This window comes from Cupressus sempervirens, chromosome 2 (genome assembly GCF_028749045.1).
Source record: "Cupressus sempervirens isolate cs-2001-9-10 chromosome 2, ASM2874904v1, whole genome shotgun sequence".
Lineage (NCBI taxonomy): Eukaryota > Viridiplantae > Streptophyta > Pinopsida > Cupressales > Cupressaceae > Cupressus > Cupressus sempervirens.
The window spans coordinates 283,575,977-283,602,587 of record NC_143119.1 but is presented as its reverse complement, the minus strand read 5'-3'; the positions used below and the strand labels follow the sequence as shown (position 1 = coordinate 283,602,587).

Sequence of the window (26,611 nt, the reverse complement as noted above, 5' to 3'; positions counted from 1 at the left end):
TTAATATATTATTGAGTCGAATTATACCGAATAAAAATGTATTAGTTACCACGAAAGACACATAGAGCCTCTACTTCCCCATCAAAGCCACCGGATTGTAGCTGGCAAATGTCTACTCTTCTCAGGCGTGCTATAAATTCATGTTTGACAAAACCTCGAAGACTTGAACATTTTCTGCTGCTGAATCCGGAATCCGCGCACACAGATTCAAGGCGGTGCCCGCTGAATATTATTGCAGACATAAGCACACAATCATCTCCCATTTTTCATCGATTCAGCCAAATTCCCCTTCATTCCGTCCAAAGTTGGAATCTTCACAAACTCACCCAGTAACTCTGTTACACTACTTGACTGCACGCTTGTTTATTTAGCAAAGCTTTCTTTCACAAGGCTCGTCCCGAGTTCGAATCTCCGCGTTCCCTGCTATCAAATATAGTTAGAAGTAAAACCTCACCAAGGCAGAAAACCCAAAACTCACACCAGACACAAAATTTCAAGGGGGTCCGAATGAGAAAATGGGGGAAATGGGTTTCCGAAGTGAGAATGCCCAATTCCAGAGACAGAATTTGGCTGGGATCTTACGATTATCCTCAACAGGCAGCGCGGGCATATGACTCTGCAGTTTACTGCCTCAGAGGACCAAATGCAAAGTTTAATTTCCCCGAATCTCTGCCGGAAATTCCATCTGCCTCTTCGCTCTCTCCCGCCCAGATTCAGTGTGTTGCGGCCAAATTTGCTGTTGATGGTGATACAGCCGTATTGTCTGGTTCAAAATCGCAGTCGAGTGTAGACGGGCAAAAGATTTTAGAGGAGCCGGATTTGAGACCGTCTGATTCGCTTCTTCGGGATTCTGAGAGCGGCCAGTCTCAAATTTTAGATGATTTTCTTCCACCTGACGAGGTTTTCAGTATTGAAGACATTGATTTTCTCTTGCCAGAGGAAAGAGGGGATTTTTTCCAGCAAACGGACTGAAGACCGGGCTTATTTCCAGATTTACGCTAATTGACGAGATATGGGCCAGGGGAAAATTGTTGCCACTACGGCGCTTTGTAATACTGGAATTCTTTATTCCTTTTCTGTACTCGCTGTTCCTTCCCAAGTTTTACTTTTTCCGATCTGGATAACTGTACAATGTTGCCGCAGTCCACTTCAATGATATTTTTAACTAATAATAAACTAAACAAAAAAAAAAACCACTTGCTGTTGTAGAGGTAAGAAATGATGAAATGAAAGTGAAACTTGTATAATAATTATATTGAATGGAAAGGAAAGGAAAGGGGGTTTTATAGTCTACGACACTATGCTATAGTTTTTGGATTTACGTATGTTGATAGTGATATGGGACTACTTCGTACTCTTTTTTGAGAGGCGCTTGACATTACAAAGGGGCGTACATACCCTGTGGACTTGGAGTAATATTGGTTCAAAATCAAATTTCTCATGTAAATCTGAATGAAGACTTTTATTTCCATAAAGAGTGAAATCTGTTTATCACTAGTATGAAATGATTAATATAATGTTGATCATAGACAAGAGTCGTTAAAATGAATCCAAAGACAAAAAAGAAAGAGAGTAAGATGTTTATTTATTGGTAAAGAGATTTTGTTGCATGATAGATTATTAAAATTGATTGTTTATATAGTATAACATAATAAATATTAACATAGAACAAAAATACAATGATTTTATTATTTATAAATTATATTTACAATCTCGTTATTATATTTATGCATTATAATACAATTAAGAATATTAAAATATCAAGACTTAAAATTGAGGGGAAAAAAATAAAAATATAGTAAATTTAAATAATTTTTTAAAGTCAAATAAATATTAATAAATAGTCACTAAAACATATAGAAATAATAATAATAAACTAGCATACTTAAAAATTTAATTAATTTTTTTTGTAAATTAAGTTGAGAGATATCCAATTTCAAAATATCTTAACTTCACAAATATAAATAGTTTATTAAAAAGGCTGATGATAATGATTTCTATCAATTGCATTTGTAAGAGTGCCCCATTAACATGCATTAAAAATGTAGAATCATAGACTTTAATGTGTGAGATCAACAAAGGCGCAGAGACTGGTTGACAAAATGGTTTCGTGGTAAATTTAATCTTAGACAGATATCCACAAGATATATTTGTGGAAAAAATAGTATGCATCTCCAAATAGATGAAATTGACTGGTAAAAAGAACTACATACACATTTCGCCAACTATGTGTACTTTACAGAGCCAAAATATGTCAATGTATCAGAGGTTTCATCTAATGCTTTGAGAGACTAAAGATCATACCAAAATAAATAGCGATCAAAGGTGGAGATCAAAATAAAAGCATGGTGATGTGGAAAGAAAGCCAAAGTGAAAAGGCAAAGAAAAATGTAAAGAATATTAATAAATATCAATATAAATATAAATGAAAAATTTTTCAAACCAAAGGCAATTAATTACAAAATACTACAATTGAAAAGGAAATGCAATCATGATCTGGAAGAAACTAAGTAGTTTATTCTTCAATAAAACTATACCTATAATTGGATTTGAGAACATAATGAATATTTGACTAGAACATTGAAACCTGTCCATAAATTTAGATGAGGTCATAGATAACTAAAATCTTAGTTTGTAATTGAAGCTAAAAAGCAATAGCTGAAAAAAAAAATAGAAACTTGTAGAAAAATTCTTATAATGCCAAAAAGCTCTTCTAGAAAGCTAAGATGTCTCCACTTGCAAATCTGCCATAAAATGAATGAATAGGCAAACTTATATATGATCTATCATGTAGATGCTTCAGTCATTCATCACTTCATTACCATTAAATGTGTTTTAGTTCCTTCACTGCTCAGCTCTATAACAGATCATGCAAATGTTATTTTAAGACTTGGTAATAGTCATGCAATAATACAGTCCTAACGTTAGCCATTCGTCTTTCCTCTAGCAGTATTCCTCCAACAGTATTATAAGGTAAGGAATATATGATATTATCATTATTTAGTGGAAACAACTCCTTTCATGTGTAACAGATGGAAACAATGAAATTTGACTTTTCAAAAGTTTGACCGTGACTCTTGACTTCCTCAATAAATGTGGCAGCAATTTCAAACAAAACACTTAGCTAAGCTAGCTATCATTTGGCAGATATAACACTCCCCAAAGTTGAACGAACATGGATGGGTTCACTAGATAATCGTGGCCCATGCTATACTTCACGTTATTCATAGTTTTTATTTTAATTCAGTGTGGCAGAAGTGACAACAACTTTAAAACATTGAAATGATTGTCAATTTTTTAAAAAAGTGAAAAAAGTTTACATTGAAGATTACTCCTACTGGAGGAAGCCTCTCAGCTTAATTATTTCAGAATTTCGGTGACCGTTTAATGAAAGTTGACCATAATGAATGAAATAAATTAAAAATAATGGTAAAAGTATTTAATTAAATTGTTGGAGAAATACATAAGATATGACAACGTGGTTTAGCGGGCAAAAAAAGAAAGAAAGAAAAGGGAAGTGACAATTTCTATTGCTAGCGAATAAATAGGAGGAAAATTAATCAAAGAAAACAATGCCATATATGTTGTTTTTTTCATTCGATGTGTTTGCAGGATGAATATTTACCTGTAAAATGTTATTTGATAGAAGGCAACAAGTGTCATACATGAAGGAGCTATGTGAGTTAAAATAGGAGTAGCATTGGTAAAATCATTTCCAACTTATTATCACCATCCTCATCCTATCATAACACCTTCATTTTCATGGCTCCTTGGAGTTTCTGGCACCTAATCCCATCAATGTTGTCATAGCTTGCAAGAGTGTCCTCTATTGCTCTAAGGACGATGCACCTACTTCATTTTACATTTGCAATCTTGTTACAAAGACATGTAAAGAGCTTCCTCCTCCCTTTTAACTCAAGCAATATGATTTTGTTGGACTGGCCTTTGATGTATCCACAAGGCTCTACATCTTGGTCATTGGAAGAAGTGTAATCATGAGAGGGGAAAACAATATGGTGGTGGAGATTTATGATTCAAATATCAATTCCTAGACTAGTGTAGATGAACATGCCCAAAAGAGTGTACCCAATGGGGGAAGGGTTTGCTCAAGCAATAGGTTTTACAAGATTAATTCCACCTATCTTGGGGTGAGCATATGTCAATTTGATGTTGTAGTGTTTGATGTGAAAGAGAAGCATTGGGATGTTATCAGCCATCTAGAAAGGCCTTATGGGCCTTATGCTAATCATTTATGTCATTGGAAGTTAAGTGGGTATGATGGAAAGGTGATTTTGGTATACACAAAGGGTATTTGTTTATGGGAATTGGATGAAGAGGAGAAAGACATAGATGGTTAGAGGTAGATGCATTGCCAAGGAAGATGTGTGGAGAAGTTGGGTGTGGTGGGGTTGTGAATGATATTAGCTACTAAAGGTGTATTGGTTTATAGTAGTGGGTGGATTTTGGTACAACTGCCTAAGAATAAGTTGCATAGCTAAAATGTCCCTTTCTCTTTCCTCCAGCAGTATTCCTCCAACAGTATTATAAGGTAAGGAATATATGATATTATCATTATTTAGTGGAAACAACTCCTTTCATGTGTAACAGATGGAAACATTGAAATTTGACTTTTCAAAAGTTTGACTGTGACTCTTGACTTCCTCAATAAATGTGGCAGCATTTTCAAACAAAACACTTAGCTAAGCCAGCTATCATTTGGCAGATGTAACACTCCCCAAAGTTGAACGAACATGGATGGATTCACTAGATAATCGTGGCCCATGCTATACTTCATGTTATTCATAGTTTTTATTTTAATTCAGTGTGGCAAGAAGTGACACCAACTTTAAAACATTGAAATGATTGTCAATTTTTTAAAAAAGTGGAAAAAGTTTACATTGAAGATTACTCCCACTGGAGGAAGCCTCTCAGTTTAATTATGTCAGAATTTTGGTGACCGTTTAATGAAAGTTGACCATAATGAGTGAAATAAATTGAAAATAATGGTAAAAGTATTTAATTAAATTGTTGGAGAAATACATAAGATATGACAATGTGGTTTAGCGGATAGAAAAAGAAAGAAAGAAAAGGAAAATGACAATTTCTATCGCTAGCGAATAAATATGAGGAAAATTAATCAAAGAAAACAATGCCATATATGTTGTTTTTTTCATTCGATGTGTTTGCAGGATGAATATTTACCTATAAAATGTTATTTGATAGAAGGCAGCAAGTGTCATACATGAAGGAGCTCTGTGAGTTAAAATAGGAGTAGCATTGGTAAAATCATTTCCAACTTATTATCACCATCCTCATCCTATCATAACACCTTCATTTTCATGGCTCCTTGGAGTTTTTGGCACCTAATCCCATCAATGTTGTCATTGCTTGCAAGAGTGTCCTCTATTGCTCTAAGGATGATGCACCTACTTCATTTTACATTTGCAATCTTGTTACAAAGACATGTAAAGAGCTTCCTCCTCCCTTTTAACTCAAGCAATATGATTTTGTTGGATTGGCCTTTGATGTATCCACAAGGCTCTGCATCTTGGTTATTGGAAGAAGTGTAATCACAAGAGAGGAAAACAATATGGTGGTGGAGATTTGTGATTCAAATATCAATTCCTAGACTAGTGTAGATGAGCATGCCCAAAAGAGTGTACCCAATGGGGGAAGGGTTTGCTCAAGCAATAGGTTTTACAAGATTAATTCCACCTATCTTGGGGTGAGCATATGTCGATTTGATGTTGTAGTGTTTGATGTGAAAGAGAAGCATTGGGATGTTATCAGCCATCTAGAAAGGCCTTACGGGCCTTATGCTAATCATTTATGTCATTGGAAGTTAAGTGGGTATGATGGAAAGGTGATTTTGGTATACACAAAGGGTCTTTGTTTATGGGAATTGGATGAAGAGGAGAAAGACATAGATGGTTAGAGGTAGATGCATTGCCAAGGAAGATGTGTGGAGAAGTTGGGTGTGGTGGGGTTGTGAATGATATTAGCTACTAAAGGTGTATTGGTTTATAGTAGTGGGTGGATTTTGGTACAACTGCCTAAGAATAAGTTGCATAGCATTGAAGGAAGACAACTAACAATGTTCACACAAACATCAGTCCATGCATTCGAAGTCAATAATGTTTGGTGGCCTTATTATCTTCTATTTGGTGGCTGCAGTAGTTGTTTCTACACATGATCTTACTAATATTTCTCATGATTTATGATCTAATTTTCTGAAATGGAAAACATTGTCTGAAATGGAAATCATGGTTTTTGATTTCAAAACATATTGAATAATATGTAGATATGTGCTTTCACCTAGTTCTTAACATGAATTGTCTAGTACATTCTCTCTTTTTCTTCATATTGTATTATCTTGCACATATCCTTTGATGTTATCTTGCACATATCTTATTTTGTTTCTTGTGGGCTCTTTTTGTGACTATGAGAAATCTGATATTGTGTCAAAACAATACTACATGCAAACAGTTTGATGGAATGTATACAAGATAAAATCAGTAAAATTGCAAGTATGAAACAATATAGCCTGGTAGGGTTAATCATTTTCCATTTCAATACTATCTTCAGTAGTAAACTTTTGCATTTCTATATTTGTACATCTAATTGATTTCAATCAACTACCATCAACCCGAGTCACTAGATGTGTCCCCCCTCACTTTTGATTAATAATCAATACGAGTTTGTTCTATATAGTAAATCCTAGTAAACTCTTCCCTGCCAAGCCAAAATGGAGCTTTAGAGTAGGTCATGGATATCCATCAAAGCATAATTAAAAGGTTATTCTTTGTTGGTTAACAGTTTGTCTTCTCGTTAGATTTATAATCCCTGACTCTTCTTTACACCCAAGGTGAGAAAACAAGAGAATGTCACCAACAGATGGGTCAACATATATATACAATTACTGCCCTCTGAATTAACAGGTACATCTCCCTGTTTGTATTAAATATTCAATGAATTTGTTTTTATCAATCACCAGATACACTGAGTAATGAAATTAACTGAATTACTTTGTCGGCACAAGCAATTCAGGCCGGATGAAATGGAGATAACCTATAACCCTCAGTAGAATGTCGATTACAGATCATCACATGAGTTTGATATCTGACTAATTCTATCCTATTTTATATGAAATGCGAATTCTACTTGATGAATAGAAGCAGACCTATACGATGAAAGGTAAATAGAATCACCAATACTGCAATCACTTAACAAGAAATAGAATTCAGGAAGAAATTACAGTCTCAACATATAAGCGTACTTTCTATTCAAAGATGCAAATAAACTATGAAGATGGAACAAAAAACAGAACTTCTGCCTTGTAAATGGAATTACATTACTTCCTTAATCAGTTTGCCGACCCCTCTATTTAATTTTCCAAGTGTATATATAGACTACAACATACGGCTTCCATGAAAGTGCCGACTATTTCAAATTTTGGAATTTGAAAAGACTGGAGATTAAAATTTTCGAAGTCATAAACAAAGAGACAAAATGACTTTGCCTCTTCATTAACTTTGATCAATGATATAAACTGAATAGACTTTTTATTGGATTAATATAATTAAAACTCGGGCAACAACCTGATAACGAAGAATCTTGGCAAGTGTTTGATGATGATAAACATATTCAGCAATTCATTGAAGGTACAGGCCCTTTTGCAAATCTTTGTTTTGAAAGTGATCTGCAAGCAGAACATTCATCAGATAATGAAAGAAAAATGAAATCAGGTATAGTTCAATTAAAAGGTAATAGAACTCCTTCTCACTTTGTTTCATTGGAAAAAAATTTCAATAAACATGATGCTTACATACAGAAAGAAAGAAACAAAAAAGGGAAAACCTGTGGGGAATTTGATGGAATCAATATAGGGACAGAAGATTGCCCAAAAATGATAAACATAGGGAAGTGTTGTACTCCAGAAGAAAGAATAAAAGTCAGAGAATTGTTGATTAATTTTCAAGACGTGTTTGCATGGAGTTATGAAGATCTGAAAAATTTTATGAATGGAAAATTCAAACACACAATTCCCCTCAAACCTGGAGCAACACCTGTCAGAATGAAACAGAGGAATTATAATCCTTTGGTAGAAGGTGCAATTTTCAAAGAAATTGATAAAATGCTAAAAGCCAGGATTATTTATCCTATTCATCACTCTACTTGGGTGGCAAATATTGTGCCTGTGAGGAAGAAAAATGGAGAGATAAGAATTTGTGTAGACTTTAGAAATTTAAATCAATCATCTCTCAAGGACAACTATGCATTGCCTAACATGGATCATTTATTGCAGACGGTTGCAGGATCAGAAATGATGTCCATGCTTGATGGTTTTTCAGGATACAATCAGATATAGGTAGAGGAGGAAGATCAATATAAAACAGCTTTCACTACACCTTGGGGCACTTTTGCCTATAACAGAATGCCTTTCGGTTTAATAAATGCAGGTGCAACTTTCCAGAGAGCCATGAATTTGTCCTTTGGTGATTTGAGGAATAAGATTATTGTGATATATCTTGATGACTTGACTGTGTTTTCTAAAAAGAGAAAAGATCACATTGCAGATTTGGCAAAAGTATTGCAACGATGCAGAGATCATGGTATTTCATTGAATCCAAAGAAATCAGTATTCTGCGTTACTGAAGGTAAACTTTTGGGCCATATTGTTTCTCAGGAAGGAGTAAAAATTGATCCAGATAGAATTAAAGCTATTCAACAGTTAAGTTTACCTTTGAGTAAAACAGGAGTTAAATCCTTCTTTGGTCAGGTGAATTTTCTAAGGAGGTTTGTGCCTGAATTTTCTGAGATTGTAAAAAGTATAGTTGATATGATGAAAGGAAATCAAAATTTTAAATGGACTGAAGCCGGTAAGAAATCTTTTGAAAATATAAAAGAGGCTATTGCAAATGCGCCAGTTTTAGTTCATCCTGATTATAGTAAAGAATTCATCATATATTGTTATGCTTCAGAACATACTGTTTCAGCCATACTAATGCAGGAAAATAAAGAAGGCATACAAGCTCCTATTGCTTTCATGAGTGTGCCTCTGAAAAATCAGGAATTGAAGTATTCTCACATGGAGAAGCATGCATATGCAGTTGTAAAGGCATTGAAAATTTTTAGATTTTACATTCTGCATTCTCATTCAGTTATTCATGTGCCTGATGTTGCTGTGAAAAGTATCTTGACTCAACAAGAAGTGGGTTGTAATCATAGAGGAACATGGATTGCTAAAGTGCAGGAGTTCGATATAGACATAAAGCCAACAAAGTTAGTACGAGGAAATGCACTTTGCAGGGCTATGGCAGAGAGTCAACACATTGAAGAAGATGATCATAAAGTGCTCATGGTGAGTTTACAAGATCCTTGGTTTTCCAACATTGCTTATTATTTAACATATGGTGAGTGTCCTGATGGTTTAACAACAAAAAAAAAGAGAGATCTAAAAAATAAAGCTTTGAAGTATGTAATATTTGATGATGTTTTGTACAAGAAAGCTATAGATGGCACCTTTTTAAGGTGTGTGGATAAAGAGCAGCAGGTAAGGTTATTGAAAACTTTTCATGATGAAGCCTGTGGGGGACATTTCTCTTCTACTGTGACTGCCTTTAAGATTCTCAGACAATGCTATTACTGGCCGGGTATGTTTAAAGATGCGTATAAATGGGTTGCAAATTGTGAGAAATGTAAGTGGTTTACAGGAAAGCCACAATTGGCAGCTTTACCATTAAGACCAGTGATAATAGATGCTCCTTTTCAGCAATGGGGTCTAGATTTTATAGGACCTGTAAATCCTCCTTCAAGTCAAGGACATACCTATATCCTAACAGCCACAGATTATTTTAGTAAATGGGTAGAAGCAAAAGCAATGAAGAAGACTACTTCTACAGTGGTTTGTGAATTCATCAAAGAACAAATATTGGTTAGATTCGGAGTTCTTGCAAAACTGGTAATGGATAATGCATCTTACTTTACTTCTGCTGAAATCATTGCTTTCTGTTATGATAATGGAATACAGGTTGGTCATTCGTCAGATTACTTCCCTCAAGGTAATGGACAAGCAGAGTCCAGTAATAAGAATTTAATTAACATCTTGAAGAAGTTGGTCTCAGATAATCAAAGGAATTGGCACAAGAAACTGTATGATGCATTGTGGGCTGATAGGACTACTCCAAAAAGAGCTATTGGGATTTCACCTTTTGAATTAGTTTATGGTGTTGAAGTTGTCTTACCATTACCACTTGAGTTAGCCACCTGTAAATTGAAGACTACAATTGAAGATGGTGTGTTCAAGGAAGGATTAGAAAAGAGAACTTTGTATCTGACAAAGCTACAGGAAGAAAGAGCAAAAATGGTAGATAAAATTACAGAACACCAAAGCAGAGTCAAGAGGTTGTTTGATAAAAGAGCAAGGCCGAGAAAGTTGATAGAAGGTGATTTAGTATTATTGCGGGATAAAAGACGTGAGCCTAGAGGAATGCATTCAAAATTCCAATCATTGTGGAAAGGTCCATTTCAAATTGTACAGGTGAATCAGAATAATTCATTCAAACTGGCTTATCCTTCAGGTGAGTGGCTACCATACTCTTACAATGGGCAGGACTTGAAATTGTACCAAATGCAATAATGGAAAGCAGGTAACCCCTACATAGTTGTTAGTTAGATAGGTTTTCCTTTTTCCCATTCTAGATTAGTTTGTTTTGTCCCTGTTGCTTCTTTCCCTTTTAGATTAGTTTTCCTTTCATCCAGTTGTTGACCCATGTGCGAAACCAGAGATGAATTGAGCTCTTTCAAGCATTATCATACTTGAATCCCCAGACGGAGCCAGCTGTTGCCCGAGTTTTAATTATATTAATCCAATAAAAAGTCTATTCAGTTTATATCATTGATCAAAGTTAATGAAGAGGCAAAGTCATTTTGTCTCTTTGTTTATGACTTCGAAAATTTTAATCTCCAGTCTTTTCAAATTCCAGAATTTGAAATAGTCGGCACTTTCATGGAAGCCGTATGTTGTAGTCTATATATACACTTGGAAAATTAAATAGAGGGGTCGGCAAACTGATTAAGGAAGTAATGTAATTCCATTTACAAGGCGGAAGTTCTGTTTGTTGTTCCATCTTCATAGTTTATTTGCATCTTTGAATAGAAAGTACGCTTATATGTTGAGACTGTAATTTCTTCCTGAATTCTATTTCTTGTTAAGTGATTGCAGTATTGGTGATTCTATTTACCTTTCATCGTATAGGTCTGCTTCTATTCATCAAGTAGAATTCGCATTTCATATAAAATAGGATAGAATTAGTCAGATATCAAACTCATGTGATGATCTGTAATCGACATTCTACTGAGGGTTATAGGTTATCTCCATTTCATCCGGCCTGAATTGCTTGTGCCGACAAAGTAATTCAGTTAATTTCATTACTCAGTGTATCTGGTGATTGATAAAAACAAATTCATTGAATATTTAATACAAACAGGGAGCTGTACCTGTTAATTCAGAGGGCAGTAATTGTATATATATGTTGACCCATCTGTTGGTGACATTCTCTTGTTTTCTCACCTTGGGTGTAAAGAAGAGTCAGGGATTATAAATCTAACGAGAAGACAAACTGTTAACCAACACAGGTACACTAGGTCTGAACAAGACTTCCATTCTATACACTTGATCTTTGAAATCAGGATGAGGTAACAACAAAGATACAGATACGGCAAGAGAATCTGCTCTAGCATTTTGATCTCTAGGTATTGAAACTATTGAAAATGCTTCAAAACTCTCAATCTCATCCCATACCTTATTCCTGTAGTTTCTCAATCTATTATTTTTCACAGAATATTGTTTTCTGATCTGTCTTACCACCAATTCAGCATCACCTTGCACTTTTAGCAACTTGATTCCTCTCTGCTTAGCCGCTTCCATACCAAGAAGGAGTGCTTCATATTCTGCAGTATTGTTAGTGTTCTTGAAATCTAACTTATAAGCCAAACATGTAATCTCTCCATTAGGAGCAACCAAGACCACTCCTGCACCAGAACCGGCTTTAGCACAGCTACCATCAAATTCCAATGTCCATATTTGTTTATCATCAGAATTAGTCTGATCTTTTTCTTCCTGAACATTAGAATCATCAGAGAAAAGCATGTAATTACCAAATTGCATTTCCTGAAAAAGTATTTGTGATCTAGGATCATCTGACTTGAGCACAGTAAACTTGGCCTTTTCTTCTGGCTCTAACTTCACTTTCTTATCCCCTACTTGAATAGTTGCAGCAGACCAGTCCAATTTAATTTCTCCTCCTATATCTTTACAAAAGCTTCTACTGAGAAGCATCCCGTAGCTGGCAGGGATATCAGCCACAAGTATGGTGAGTTTTAATTTTTTGGAAGGGTAGGCTGCAAGGGCAACTTGGGCATCTTTTATTTGGCCGACTAAGGGCACTTGCTTTGCATCCATTGAATAACATCTACCAAAGGCTTTGGTCAAAGGCAATCCCAATGCTTTAGCTACTGATGCAGGCATGACATTATCAGAAGCCCCTGAATCTATAATACAATTACTCAATCTATTGCCATTAATAAAAAGAGATATATAGAAGGGTCCTGGTTTTAAGTTCGAACAAGTAGCCAAAATAGTAGACTCTTCTTTCTGAAATGACTTAGGAATTGAGACAACTTCCTCATCTAAAGCCTTATCATTGACATTAGCATTAACACAACCATCAACTTTATTCGTACAATGTTCCACTAATCTTTGAAGTTGATCAGGATTTGATTTCAAATAATCAATGGGAGAAATCTGAACTTTACTTTCTTCACAAAACTGTATGATGTCAAAAGAATCAGATGACTTACCTTTGTAATCTTTATATGAAGAAGTAAATGGTATATTATTATCTTTACCAATTTTACTTGAAGATGCCTGATTCTTAGTAAGTACAGTATTGGATGCTTGATTTTTCTTCTTCTGATTTCTGGTCATCACAGTGAGCTGTGGTCCATCCAATGTAGCAAAACAATCACCTCTATTTTCTGAATCCGACTCATACTCACAAAATAAATTTACGGAGTCGCCATGTTGAGCATGGTCATCATCACTTTCTGGATATTCTATTTTTTGTTCTTTCTCTTCTTCCATTTGTCTATACCTGATCATATCTGCACATGTGTCTCCATCATGATCAGCTCTGAGGTGAAAAGCACACATTACATGCTTTTTAGGAGGATCCTCAATAGCTAACCTCTGTTGTGGAGCAGGAATTTGTAAATTTTTATTTCCACCTTGATAGGGCTGATGAAAAGAATGAGCGGGCTTAGTGACCTGTTTCTTTAATGCAATTAATTCATTTGATAACTTCTGCAACATTGTTTCAGTACTGTTTGAAGTGCCAGCTGTACTATTAAAAGATCCAGTATGTAGATCTTTCTTCCATCTCCCTGAAGCTATCATATCATCCTCCATTTCTACAGCTAATGCCTGAGCGGTTTGCAAATCAGCCACATTAGCTCTTCTTATTTGATAGCTGAGTTCAGGAGGCATAGAACTGATGTAGAAAGTCTTCTGATTATCCACTGTAGGTGTGCTAGCAGTTGGAATTCTTTTTACCAATTTATTAAATTTTGCATTGAAATCCCTCATAGATATAGATGGTTCTTTCTTTATCTGAGCTATCTGTAATAACAAGACTTGAGCATCTTCAGTACTTTTATACCTGTCTTCAAATTTTTGTTTCATGTCATTCCAATTTGTTATACATCCTGCAGGCAAATCCTGAAACCAATCTGCAGCATCATCTACAAGAGTATCTACGAACATTCTCACTGCAGTGTCTTCATATTGAGGATTAACTACACTACAGGCTTTATGAAAAGCACTTAGATGTTGCTCTGCTGAAACTGTGCCATCACCATTGAATTTTGGAAAATTCTTCCTTGAAGCTCTTGGTAAATCATGATTATCTGCAAGGTTCAATGGTCCTATTGCGTTTCCCCATGGAACTGCCATATTTGTTATTGCTAAATTCTGCACAGGTGTTTGAATAGAAACTGATAGGGGAATAGCAATACCATGTAGCAACAATGAATTACAAGTGGTAGAAATGGAAATTCTACCTACTGGAGGAGACGAAGATTTGCTTCTTCTGGGTCTGGAAGAGGCTTGTACAGGCAATTGAAATTCTTCAGGATTCTTGACTTCAACCTCCTTTATTCTTGTTCTTCCCTTTCTGAATCTATCCTCCAAGATAGGGAAGTTGGCCTTCTTCAGTTCTTCGTATATTGGATCAATTTTTCCCTTCTGTTTTGCACTCCTGGTAAATTTGGAATCCAGGGTGTTTATAATTTTGAGAAAAACTTATAATATTTTATTTTCAAAATCTTCTCAAGTTCTCCCCAGCGGAGTCGCCAAAAACTGTTGGTTAACAGTTTGTCTTCTCGTTAGATTTATAATCCCTGACTCTTCTTTACACCCAAGGTGAGAAAACAAGAGAATGTCACCAACAGATGGGTCAGCATATATATACAATTACTGCCCTCTGAATTAACAGGTACAACTCCCTATTTGTATTAAATATTCAATGAATTTGTTTTTATCAATCACCAGATACACTGAGTAATGAAATTAACTGAATTACTTTGTCGGCACAAGCAATTCAGGCCGGATGAAATGGAGATAACCTATAACCCTCAGTAGAATGTCGATTACAGATCATCACATGAGTTTGATATCTGACTAATTCTATCCTATTTTATATGAAATGCGAATTCTACTTGATGAATAGAAGCAGACCTATACGATGAAAGGTAAATAGAATCACCAATACTGCAATCACTTAACAAGAAATAGAATTCAGGAAGAAATTACAGTCTCAACATATAAGTGTACTTTCTATTCAAAGATGCAAATAAACTATGAAGATGGAACAACAAACAGAACTTCCGCCTTGTAAATGGAATTACATTACTTCCTTAATCAGTTTGCCGACCCCTCTATTTAATTTTCCAAGTGTATATATAGACTACAACATACGGCTTCCATGAAAGTGCCGACTATTTCAAATTCTGGAATTTGAAAAGACTGGAGATTAAAATTTTCGAAGTCATAAACAAAGAGACAAAATGACTTTGCCTCTTCATTAACTTTGATCAATGATATAAACTGAATAGACTTTTTATTGGATTAATATAATTAAAACTCGGGCAACATTCTTGTCAAATGATTTTTACAGTTGGAAATGCACTCGTAGATATGCATGCAAAATACAAAAGAATAAACAATGCATTATTCTTTCACAGAGACGTCATCTCATGGAAATGCATGATTGTCGGATATGTAATAAATGGATATGTTAAATATAGATAGTTCAAATTGATAGGAAACATTTCACAAATTTTTGTAGCATGCTTCTTACCTATGCTATAATGGGATCTTGGGAGCAGGGTATAGATGGTTATTGTGAGTAGTATCTAGCTAACCCTATTGTATAATAGAGTCAATTTATGTTGTAATAGGACATTTGAGATCAGTAAAATCGACCTTACTAATCAATTTTGGTGAAATGGGAATCTTGGGGATTCATTGATTCATGTTTCTCAATGAAGAAATTATGAAAGAATTTTTTGTGGGTAGCAAGTGTAGGACCAGAAAATAGGCTAATGTCTAACATACTATGAGAAAATCACAAATTAAATAAACATACATTGACACCCTCTAGTCTGCCATGAAAGCCAAATAAACAAAAGGAAGCAACATAAAGTTAGAAACCCCCTCTTTCATTTGTAGCTCCCATGTCCTTCTTTCTTCTCCATATGATGTAGCTCCAATTGCCTATAATGCACACAATTAAGAAGAAAAAGCCTATGATAATGATATGAGAGTACTAGAAGAAGTGATTTAATCTTGAGAGAGCAAAAGACCAAGGACCTAGGGACTTAGGGCTTAGGACTTAAGACCGGAAATGAGAGGAAGAATGCTCAATTTATAATCAACACACAAGATGAGAGCATTGGACTTGTCACCTTGGATATGCAACTTGGCAAGAGATTCCTTTGAGAATCCATGACACATATGACACAAGATGCCAAATGTAGGATTGTGTGAAGCTTGGAAGTCAAACATGGCTATAAATGGGAGAGGATCTATGACATGTCATATGACACCTCAAACCCACTTAAAGCCAAGAATCTATGACAATGGAAGCAAAATATGGACATGCATAAGGAATAAGAATATATGGATTATGACATATCTTAGCCAAGTCTAAATGGAGAATCCATGATGTGTCATGCCCATGTGTCACGATGATGTCAATATTATGTGGAATATTTGAATTAAAAATCCATTATTCCACACAAATAGAAATTAGCAAAAATGGAATTAATGGTGGAAAATATGACTTAGGAAATTGTGAATTTTCATGGTTTGTGAATGATGAATCAATTAATTAATTAAGGATGATAATTAGGAAGAATAATTAGTAAAATGACATAGGATTAAATTATGGGTTATTTAATCCTATAGAGAACATTAGTAAATGATTGGCCAATTTGATTAAATAAGTGTGACAGTATCCTTTGATGAAAATGTGACTATTATTGAGATTGACTAGGATGATGACGGGTAGACCAAAGCCATGGTCAAATTGATTGATTGATTAAAATTGATAACATACCAAGGACACATGACATGAATTAAGGACATGTAACACTTAACCAATATTGTAAATGCTACAGGATCAAGATTGATAAATATGGTTGATCATAATAACATCAATGGATGTTGTCACTGTTATTAAGATGGTTTGATGATGTCATTATCTGACACTGAGGAACTTGACAATTTCCATGATCGAATGACAAGAATGATGATTTGACCTAGTACTAAGAGCCATGACAATACTAAGGTTAGATTGATAGTTTGATAGGTTTTTGAGGCATTAAAAGCCACAAAAATGCCTAGGATTGGACAAATGATGATAGATTTGGGATTTTTAACACGTTCCAAGTTGATTAAGACTAATTCTAGGTAGATTTGGGGTGATTCTGGGCTGATTTGATATGATTCTAAGTTGATTTGATATGATTTTTGATGATGTTGAAATGGTTCTGAAATTATCTGCAATTGATGTGAAAAAGGATACAATTGATGACATACATTGTTGAGATATGATCAAGTTGTCAAAAGATTAGAGTTAGTAGAATAAGAAAATGGGATAAGTTAGTATGAAAATGTGATGAAATCGTAGATGTGAACCATTTTTTAGTGTCTACAACAAGATCTAGCTTGTCCTCTCATATTAAAGAGGCAGTTTCAATAGGAAGATAGGGCATATAAGATAACCCAAATTAAACTTACTAAGAATAATGGAACTCAAATATGAGGGATCTGTTGGTTCATACTTCTCAATAAAAGAATTTTGCTGGAATTCTATGGATGTAGTAGGACCCATCTAGTCATGTTCTATTGAAAAAGTAGCTTCTATATAATTAGGGTTTCCATGACAATGTCGGCGGTGGATAAAGTATAGTCATAGCGATGGAGAGAAAATACAAACAAATAAGAAACTTCTTGATAAGAAACTTTGGGAAATTGAAGATTCTTATTTTTTTCCATAGTTCATAATTCAATGCAAGAAATTTTGTATTTATTATAATGAAAAAATAATTTTCTACTTACTCAAACCAATGAAAAAAAAGGAAAAATCATAATTTAAAATAATAAAAAATAGACAAAGAAAATTTACTATAATGTTTCGATGGATTCAAATTGAATTCTTGATTTTTATTGGTTGTTGGACCAGTCCAAGTAAGAAAAGTGTGCACCTCCTTCCGCAGGAAAGAACTAATAGTTGATAATATATGTACTAATAGCCAATCACACATGCACTAATATTTGATCATTTTTTAGCATTCTTGGTTGTTGATAGGTCCATTTGTACCAAAAGTACTATTTGTTTTGGTGAGTAGCTATTGTGGGATGAACATAATGGGTATTGAGCGAGTGTTTTAAAATGATACTTTTCAACCACTTCGCACTCTATGACCTCTATAGAGAGATCCGTAAATGCCCAAACATTGAAACCTTAGCTTTAAGCTCTTGAGTCACGTGTGGGAGCACACCAAAAAAATCAACATAATTTGACTTATGGCTTAGGAGATATAGGTGCGCAAAGCTAGTCTGGGCAACTACTCAATCTCTTCCCCTATGTGTTTTTTTCTACTTCAATCATTTTTTTCTCTAATTCAATAGATTGATTCTTCCATCTTTTTGTATCTATGTGATTGTTCGATCAAAGGGTGGCCTCTATTTTATCTAAGTTTCTAATTTTTAAATATTATATGGATTTTCTCTAATTTGAGTTCTTCCCTCTATCTATATCTATGTGATTGTTTGATCAAAGGGTGACCTCAATTTTAGATGCATTCACGTTATCTAAGTTTCTAACTTTTAGATATTATCTAGATTTTTATAAAAATGAAAAAATATTTTTTCTATATTATTTAAGTGCTTAAAATCATTGTTCTTGTTTTGGGGTAGTAAAGTGTTAGAAATGCTTTAGAATAACTGAGAGTGGGGGTGAATCAGTTATTCAAGGTCCAACATGTCCTATTCAAACTTTTTCACTAAGTGTAGTGAGCCCATTCAACCCATTCATCCAAGCTTTAATATTCCTATTCAACAAGTTATTGTAAATCAACATGCAAGCATAACACATAAGCAAATCAACACATAACACAATGATTTATGTGGAAACCCAATTTGGGAAAAACCACCAGTAACATGCTACTCAATTCTCACTCTTATGAAGTGATGTCCTATGAAAGGCTTGCCCTGTTAAAGGCTACAACACACTGTTAAATGTGACCTAGTTAAAGGATTTAACCACCTTGTTAGAAGTGGGTCTGATTAGAGGACTTAGAACATTCACTTGGAATGTCAACCTATTAAAGGATTTACAAATGGCTGTTAGGCCAACCTAAGCCCATAGGATTTTCCTTCTATCCTAACTGATATAATTGCTAGAGAGTAACAATTAGGGATTTTGACTTGATTACAGAATACAACTCAACTTGCAAATCTCAACTCTTCTTCATCTGCCTAGCATTCAGTCTCTGCAACTCTTGATAGCTTGCCCTCCTTTCAAGCTTAGTCTCCTTAAGTCTCCATGCTCAATGTACCAGTACAATCATCTCTTCTTGACCACTTGTAGAAGTAGAGTCTCTGTGCTCTGTTCTTCCTTCTCCCAGATGTCTTCTCCTTGATACCCTTCTAACCACTTCACAATTTGGCACTCTAGCAGCTCTTGCTTCTTGGTCTATGACTTCTTAAATAGAAGTCTGGAACTCCTTTTCCCGCTTGATTCTTCCCTACTTTGATTTCAATTCATATGGATTAGGTATGATACATTGAATATAACCCATATTATGTTTCTTCTAAAAACATCATGAAGAATCCAGTTGAATTCACTCAAAAATGGTTTACATAAAATTTTGTGCCATCATCTCATCATCCTTATCCTCCAAACGGTTCACAAAATTCTAGGTAACAACTATATCAGGTTAGATTTTGCTAATCTTCGATTTTTAAAATAATGTAGTAGCTCAACAATATTGAAATCTTGATGCTTGACACATACTGTGTTACTTAGCATCAACTATGCTTTTACCGATGCTCGGTGCCTGAAGTTCACTCGGCACCAACTAAGATTCTCTAATGCTCGGCACTTGAACTTCACTCGACACTTGAAGATCACTCAGCACACACTAGATTTTCCTTTTGCTTGATTCCAACTGAAAATTTGCTTGGCTTCAACTGGCTTGCTCGGCACCCACTAATGAACTTAGTTTAAGCTTTGCAGTCAACCTTGTTACAACTTATTCCTCCAATGTTTCTAAGTGTGGCCAACTTCTGTATCTTTGATTATGTTATCAATACATTATTTAACGATTGTCTTAACTAATCCTTGCATTTCATTACAACATCATAACTCAACCTTTCCCTTAGGTGCTTTTGTTACATCTTGTTAATCAAATCCTCTTCATCAATCAACTAAGTCATAGTACTTGGATCTTATAAGCAATTTCCATTCCTACAAATAGCAAGTTTGACATCAATGACAAAAAAATGATTGAAAACATTCTTTTAACAACAATCTCCCTCTTTGATCTTCAACAATGAGCTTTTCAATCAAATTTCCAAAAGTAAAGATGACAAGTGTGTGTTATGCATATAAGGATAAAAGTGTGGTCATTTCAAAGTGTCATTCAAAACCTTAAATATTGTGCAATTGATCAATAAATTACAAATGCTCTAATAATTGTGCACTCTTGGCACCAATAAAATTGCACAATTGATCTAATTACTATTTTTCAAGAAAATGACAACAATTAATGCTTTAAATATATTTATAGCCAACTTTTAATTAGCGAAAATTCAATGACTAGTAATTGGAACATAGGTGGTAATAGTGTTCTTCCTATTAAAAAAACTATATTAGTCATATTTGCTATAAAAGTGCATGTGTCAAGAACATTAAGACATTAAATATTGTTATAAAGATATTTGCATACACATGCAATTCCCACATAGTTTAGGACTTATTTGATGAGATGATTTATAACTATTTCAATATATTTATATTTAATTTCTTATATTTTCATGCATGTGTGTACGCATGCACACACATGCACATGCATACACACAAATTAGGAGAATTTCATGTTATTCACAGTGAACTATTAGTTATTTAATATGTGATCATGAGTCTATAGATTGAAACCTTTCTGATTAAGAGTCAAGAACTAACATGTACACATTCCATCAAATTTGTGTATGGTATGATGTCAGGTTCTTGCCCTTATCAAGACATGATCCTTGATAGGTTTGTTCAAAACCATTCAAAATCATTAGTAGATCAAGGGCCTATTCACAAATATTTATATATTTGATTTCTATCTTGAGATCTACACTTTATTCTTATGATAGATATGATAACATTTAGATGTAATTTTGAAGGATTCAAGACTCGGTCTAAAGTTCTAAATTTTCAAATTCAAAATTTCAATGTCCCTACTAGCCATTAGATGTTGGCTTGGTACATATTTGCACATGTTGGACCATGTGTTAGTATTTAGATAAATTAAATGTGCAATTGATTAACAAGATAGAAAGAAAAAATCATTCCAAGAACACTTTGATTTGGAGCTTAAAAAGAATGCATCACGTCAAATAGTCATTTATGGGAAATAATGTCTTTGAATATTTTCCCAAGGTTGTAAAGTTTATCCATCACATGGGGATTGAAATAGAAGAACTTGACCCCTCTAATCTAACCAATTTCCCAAAGGTATTTGTAAATAATGTTGCTCGTACATTCATTCAATAGAGTAGAATGTTAGCAAGGTATACACCATCAATGAAATTTGTGATCATTCCCTCTTCTCTTCATGTTAAGTGTCACGAGTAAGCAAGATGGCCAAAGCAAGGAAAAATCGGCCACCTACTCATCTAGTTATATGGTTACACATAATATTGTTATTTATATTAGTGATATTTGATATATATATATATATATATATATATATATATATATATATATATATATATATATATATATATATATATATATGTATGTATGTATGTATATGTATATAATAGATCAAGATATTTTAAAAGCCTTGAGAAATATTTTAAGATGATCATGTTGTTAGCCCCAACTGATATTGTAATTGATTGTTAGGTGGTGATTCTACGAATGCATGTAAAAGAGTCATACTAGTTGTTATATTATCATTTATGTCAAAGTCTTGATTGTCTAGACATCATGCTATCTTAGGAAAGTACCATATCATTTGATTGATGAAGAGGATTTGAAGAAAGTATGATGAAGATAGAGTTGATATGTAAGGTCAATGGGTACTTGAATGAGCTAGACAATGATTATGTAATATTGGTTTGATCGTTTTACAATAGCAAGTTGTTGTCATATGTTGAAAATCACAAGCTTAACCAAGTCACAAGGTTAATGAAGGGAGACTATATTGATCGAATAACTACAATATTGCCCGAGCGATTGCAAAAAGAAAGGGAGAACACAATGTTTCCCAAGAAAGTTGATATTAACAGAGTTATATGTTGCTTGAGTAAATGCAATGTTTATTGAGTGTCAACTAGATGAACAAGTTTGAGAAATTGGAATATGAGGCTAACTTTTGATGGAAATTTGGAAAGTTCGAGAAGGTATAAAGTGAGAGTCAAAGTTTGTTGCAAGTTCTACAATGTCAAAAAATCAAGAACTTGATGAAGGAAAATGAAGAAGGATAAGGTTGGACAGAAATTTCTATGTAAATTTATAGTTTCTATGTGTCTAAGTTCATTGTATGAAGGAATATCATTGTAAACCTAAGATCGACAATTCTAATTAAGTAGAAAAAGATGGAAGGGTCTGGAATCATTGATAAATTTATTTAAGGAGGAGAAAATGACAGTTTTAGGTTGTTGGTTTGAAGTGGGTGGTGATTTCATTGTGATGTTGTTTGAGAGTTGATGAAGTTGAAAGAGATATGATTGAAGGATGTTGTGAAGAGCGAAATTATTGAAGGAGAAAAGAGCTAAGTGTTGAGCTAAGTAAACTGAGAAGAGAAGAGAGAAGAGAAGAAGAAGAGTTTGTAGAAGACAGAATCAACCGAGGGAGTAAAATATAGAGAAAAAGCAAGCATAAAGATTTGAATATTCTTAACGTATCACTTTATACTATTATTGTTTAACCATCATAGAAGAAAATGTCGAAAGCACCAAGTGGACCTAACAAGTTTGTGAAATCCTATATGGTAACATTGATTAGTGGTATTTGTATGTCCTTTGAATCAGGCCACTCTTTTTAGTCCTAGACAAGGAGTGATAAGTTCTAGATGATCTTTTGGTGAAATCCTCCAACAAGGTCACTTCAACAAAGTGTATATAACCTTTAACAAGGCATTCTTCTAATAGAGATCACTTCAGAAGAGTGAATTTTTTTGGTTTATGGTCCTAGATGGTTTTTCCCTTAATAGATTTTCTACATTAAATATTGGTGTCAAAATTGAGTGAATATTATTTGTGATGCAAGTTGATTTACATGTTTTTACAATTTACTGCAACTCAGTAATAACTAAATTATTCCTAGATAAATAATGGAAATTTACTGATAGTCGGTAATGCAAGGAACAATTTGATAACACTTTGGAAAGAAGTTGATGTATGAGTTAATTTTATGTTGGAAATGTCTACCGAGTGATTGGATGTATTGAAGTTATTATTGTTGATGTTCACATTGATTTGATGGTGATGAAATGTTTGAAGGTACTGTGAGATAGGGTATGTGCACCAAGCTGTGGTGCCAAAAAGGTGACACGCTTTTTTTTTTTTTTTTCAATTTTCAATAGTGCATACGCACTTTTAAAAAAGAAAAAAATAATAAATGGGCTGCATACCCACATCCCATTCATTTTCACTTCTTTTTCTTACCTCTCCTCACAACAACGCATACATGAATTGTAAGAAATCAAACTTTTCACCACCCGCCTTGCCAATATGCCTCCTCGTCAGTGAAGTTCAAGATCACGAGCATGCCGTATGTTATCTAATTTTTTTTTCATTGTTTGATATGTTTTTTATATTGTTTTGTAGGTTTTTTATATTATTTTGTAGGGTTTTTACAATTTTTCTTTAGATTTGTTTATTTATTTGGATTCCAATTGATTTATTATTAGGAAATATCAATAATGAACCGGAAAATCCCCAAGAAGCTCAAAACCCTCAAGAAAATCAAAACTAAAACCCTTCACAAGAAGATCAAAAAATTTTGCAACCTGAACCAATTGCAAGACCTCCACCTAGCACACAAGAAAATATAATAAATGAAATAGAAAGAGTCAAAAACAAATTAGGACTCATTGGTCGATTGAAAGAATGTGGACAAACCAATCCAATGAGAGCTCAATTGGCATCATCCCTTGAATCCATTAAGACCCAGATAGCTTCTATTAGTGGTCAGTTAGATGTTTGGTGGGTTAAGAGGGATGAACAAAAAAGATTTTATGCAAATAAATTGTCATATCAAGATGTTAAAGAAAAAAAAAACTACCAAAAGGTAGAATATGTGCATTATTTAGAAAAATCGGTGAACAAAATACTATTAGAGAGGATACTAAACGGTTCCCCATCCATTGGTGCATACATGATGCTATTAGAAATATTTTTTGGGATAGATGGTGGATGGTTTTTGATGCCCCTCCTTGCAACAATCATGAGGTCCCCATGTATTTTTTAAAGAAATTGTATTGTGAGTTTGTCCTTGGGGAGATCCCCAATTATTTTGATGTATTAGACTTTCAGGGTAGAGGGGGGGGTCATCATTTGAGAGGCTGGGGGCATGTTGTGACCCTAATGTAGTTAGGGCACCTATGGTCAAGCCATAGGGTGGTCATGTGACTATTCCTTCAATTGTGAAGGAACATGTAGAGGCCAGTTCTCTAGGGATCATTAATGCTTTGGCACAGACCCTCATCCATTACACGAGTTCATTAGTTGAGGGGGAGCCTTCTGTGCATTGCGGTCACATGTGCACATCATACTGATCGTTATGCACATTTGGCACTCATGTTGGAGATGATGCAGATGATGGGCTCATCACTGATCAGTTCTTGAATGACACATTTGGCATAGACACACAAGTAAATTACAATTATAATTTACTAATTTTATCACATTTCATATGTATAGTGAATAATTAATTAATTAGCATCTATTGACATTGTTCAAAATTCAGGGTCAAAGTGTTAGCAAGCCTAGTAGCGATCCCCTGGCCCCATTTTTTGCCCCGTCCACGAGTCCAGAGGTATGTATCAATTTAATCATTTAAATTAATACATATATTTATTAAGTAATCATATTAAGGATTGAAAAAAAAAATGCATGTCCATCAGTTCTCTACAAGACCGTCGACATTTACTACAGACTCAAAGCATAGACATCATACAAGCTTCATAGAGGTACATTTGTTTCATGTTAATTTAATTAATTTGATTATATTTGTTTCATGTTTCATCTTACATGTAACGTGTATTGTATGACATGTAGCTCATGACATCGCACACTCCTCCTCATCTCTGGTAGTTCGTCAATCATGGAGTGGCTACAGCTATGGCTAGTTCACAACCATTGACTGAGGTATAAAAGAATTTTCTTGGTTTTAGTTGTTGTTTATAATAGTTAGTATCAAAATTTCTAATGTTATTTATAAGTGATTATATTGATTGAATTGTCGTAGGGTCTCGTTACACCTGATCATCCACAAGCCTTCGAGGTGGATTTGCAGAGTGACTATTTGATGGCAGTAAGAAAATAATTAATTTTGCGTGTACATATATTTGATTTCAATGTATAATAATTATTGATTCATATCTACTTTGTTTCTATTAGCTCGAGTTAGAGAAGAGCCTCAACAAGAGGACAAGTGAGGGTGTGAGGAAGACCCCATCATCGCCACCGTCTCCCTCCACACGAGGACAAAAGACCTTGAGAGATTTGTTTCCTTCCCCTCATGGGAAGGAGAAGATATAGTTGATAGAAATGTATATGTATAGGCATCAATGGACATATATGTTGGATTTTATGTCAGTGGACATATTCGATATACATTTGATGTATATATGACATTTTATATTTGATGTATGACATTATTGGTTATCATAATATATTATATGTTTGTTAATGTACATAACATTATTGGTTATCATTTTATATTATATGTTTGTTCATGTATGACATTAAATTATATATGTTCATGTATGACATTAAATTCAATACCTAATCAGTTTGAAACTTTGATAGAATATTGATTAACAATAAACTTTATCATATTTTAAGTATAAGTTTATCATTTCCAATATGTCATCGTCATATGATTTATCATCTTGTTCATGTTTAAAGTTTTCCTTCTCTATCATTTGTTTATCAAGTTTAATTCAATACCTAATCAGTTTGAATTTTTGATACAATATTGATCAACAATAAACTTTATCAATGTTAAAATAGTTATTTTATCCCTTTGCTTATGTTTGAACTTGGTGTGGGGCCTTGTGTTATCTCCTAGCTTAGGGGAGTGGGGCAGTAAGGTTCCATGGTTGGGTGGAAAGTCTTTTATCCATTGAGTATTTTTCTAGATTTTTTCAAGAGCCTTGGATGATCTTTCTTTACACATTCCAATTTTGCATCTTTTTGTGTGTGTGACTAGATGTTGCAACATCATATTTTTGTATCATGACTATGATATAATACTTATGTATCCATTTTGTATAGAGATCATGTTGGAGGAGAAAAATGTTAGAAGTATATGAAAACATGATATATAATGATTACTTGCTCCTTGTAATATGTATATGTACACATGCTTAGTTGCAATAAAGAAGAATGGGTATATCAAGATGATTGTCCTTGGTATGCTTATGTGATTTTTATGCTATCTAATTGTAATAATGGATTCAATTATTTATAATGAAATCTTGTTCATATATTTATGATGGTTTTTACTTATGGGAACTTATGTATGCGTTTCTATTAGTGATG

At 34.0% G+C, this 26,611-nt stretch overlaps 2 pseudogenes; both read left to right on the top strand.

Annotated features, from left to right (window-relative positions):
* Positions 1-354: 354 nt before the first annotated feature.
* On the top strand, positions 355-1,291 carry LOC149572169 (ethylene-responsive transcription factor ERF018-like; annotated as a pseudogene).
* LOC149572168 (uncharacterized) lies at positions 1,013-4,499 on the top strand (annotated as a pseudogene).
* The last annotated feature ends 22,112 nt before the right edge of the window (positions 4,500-26,611 follow it).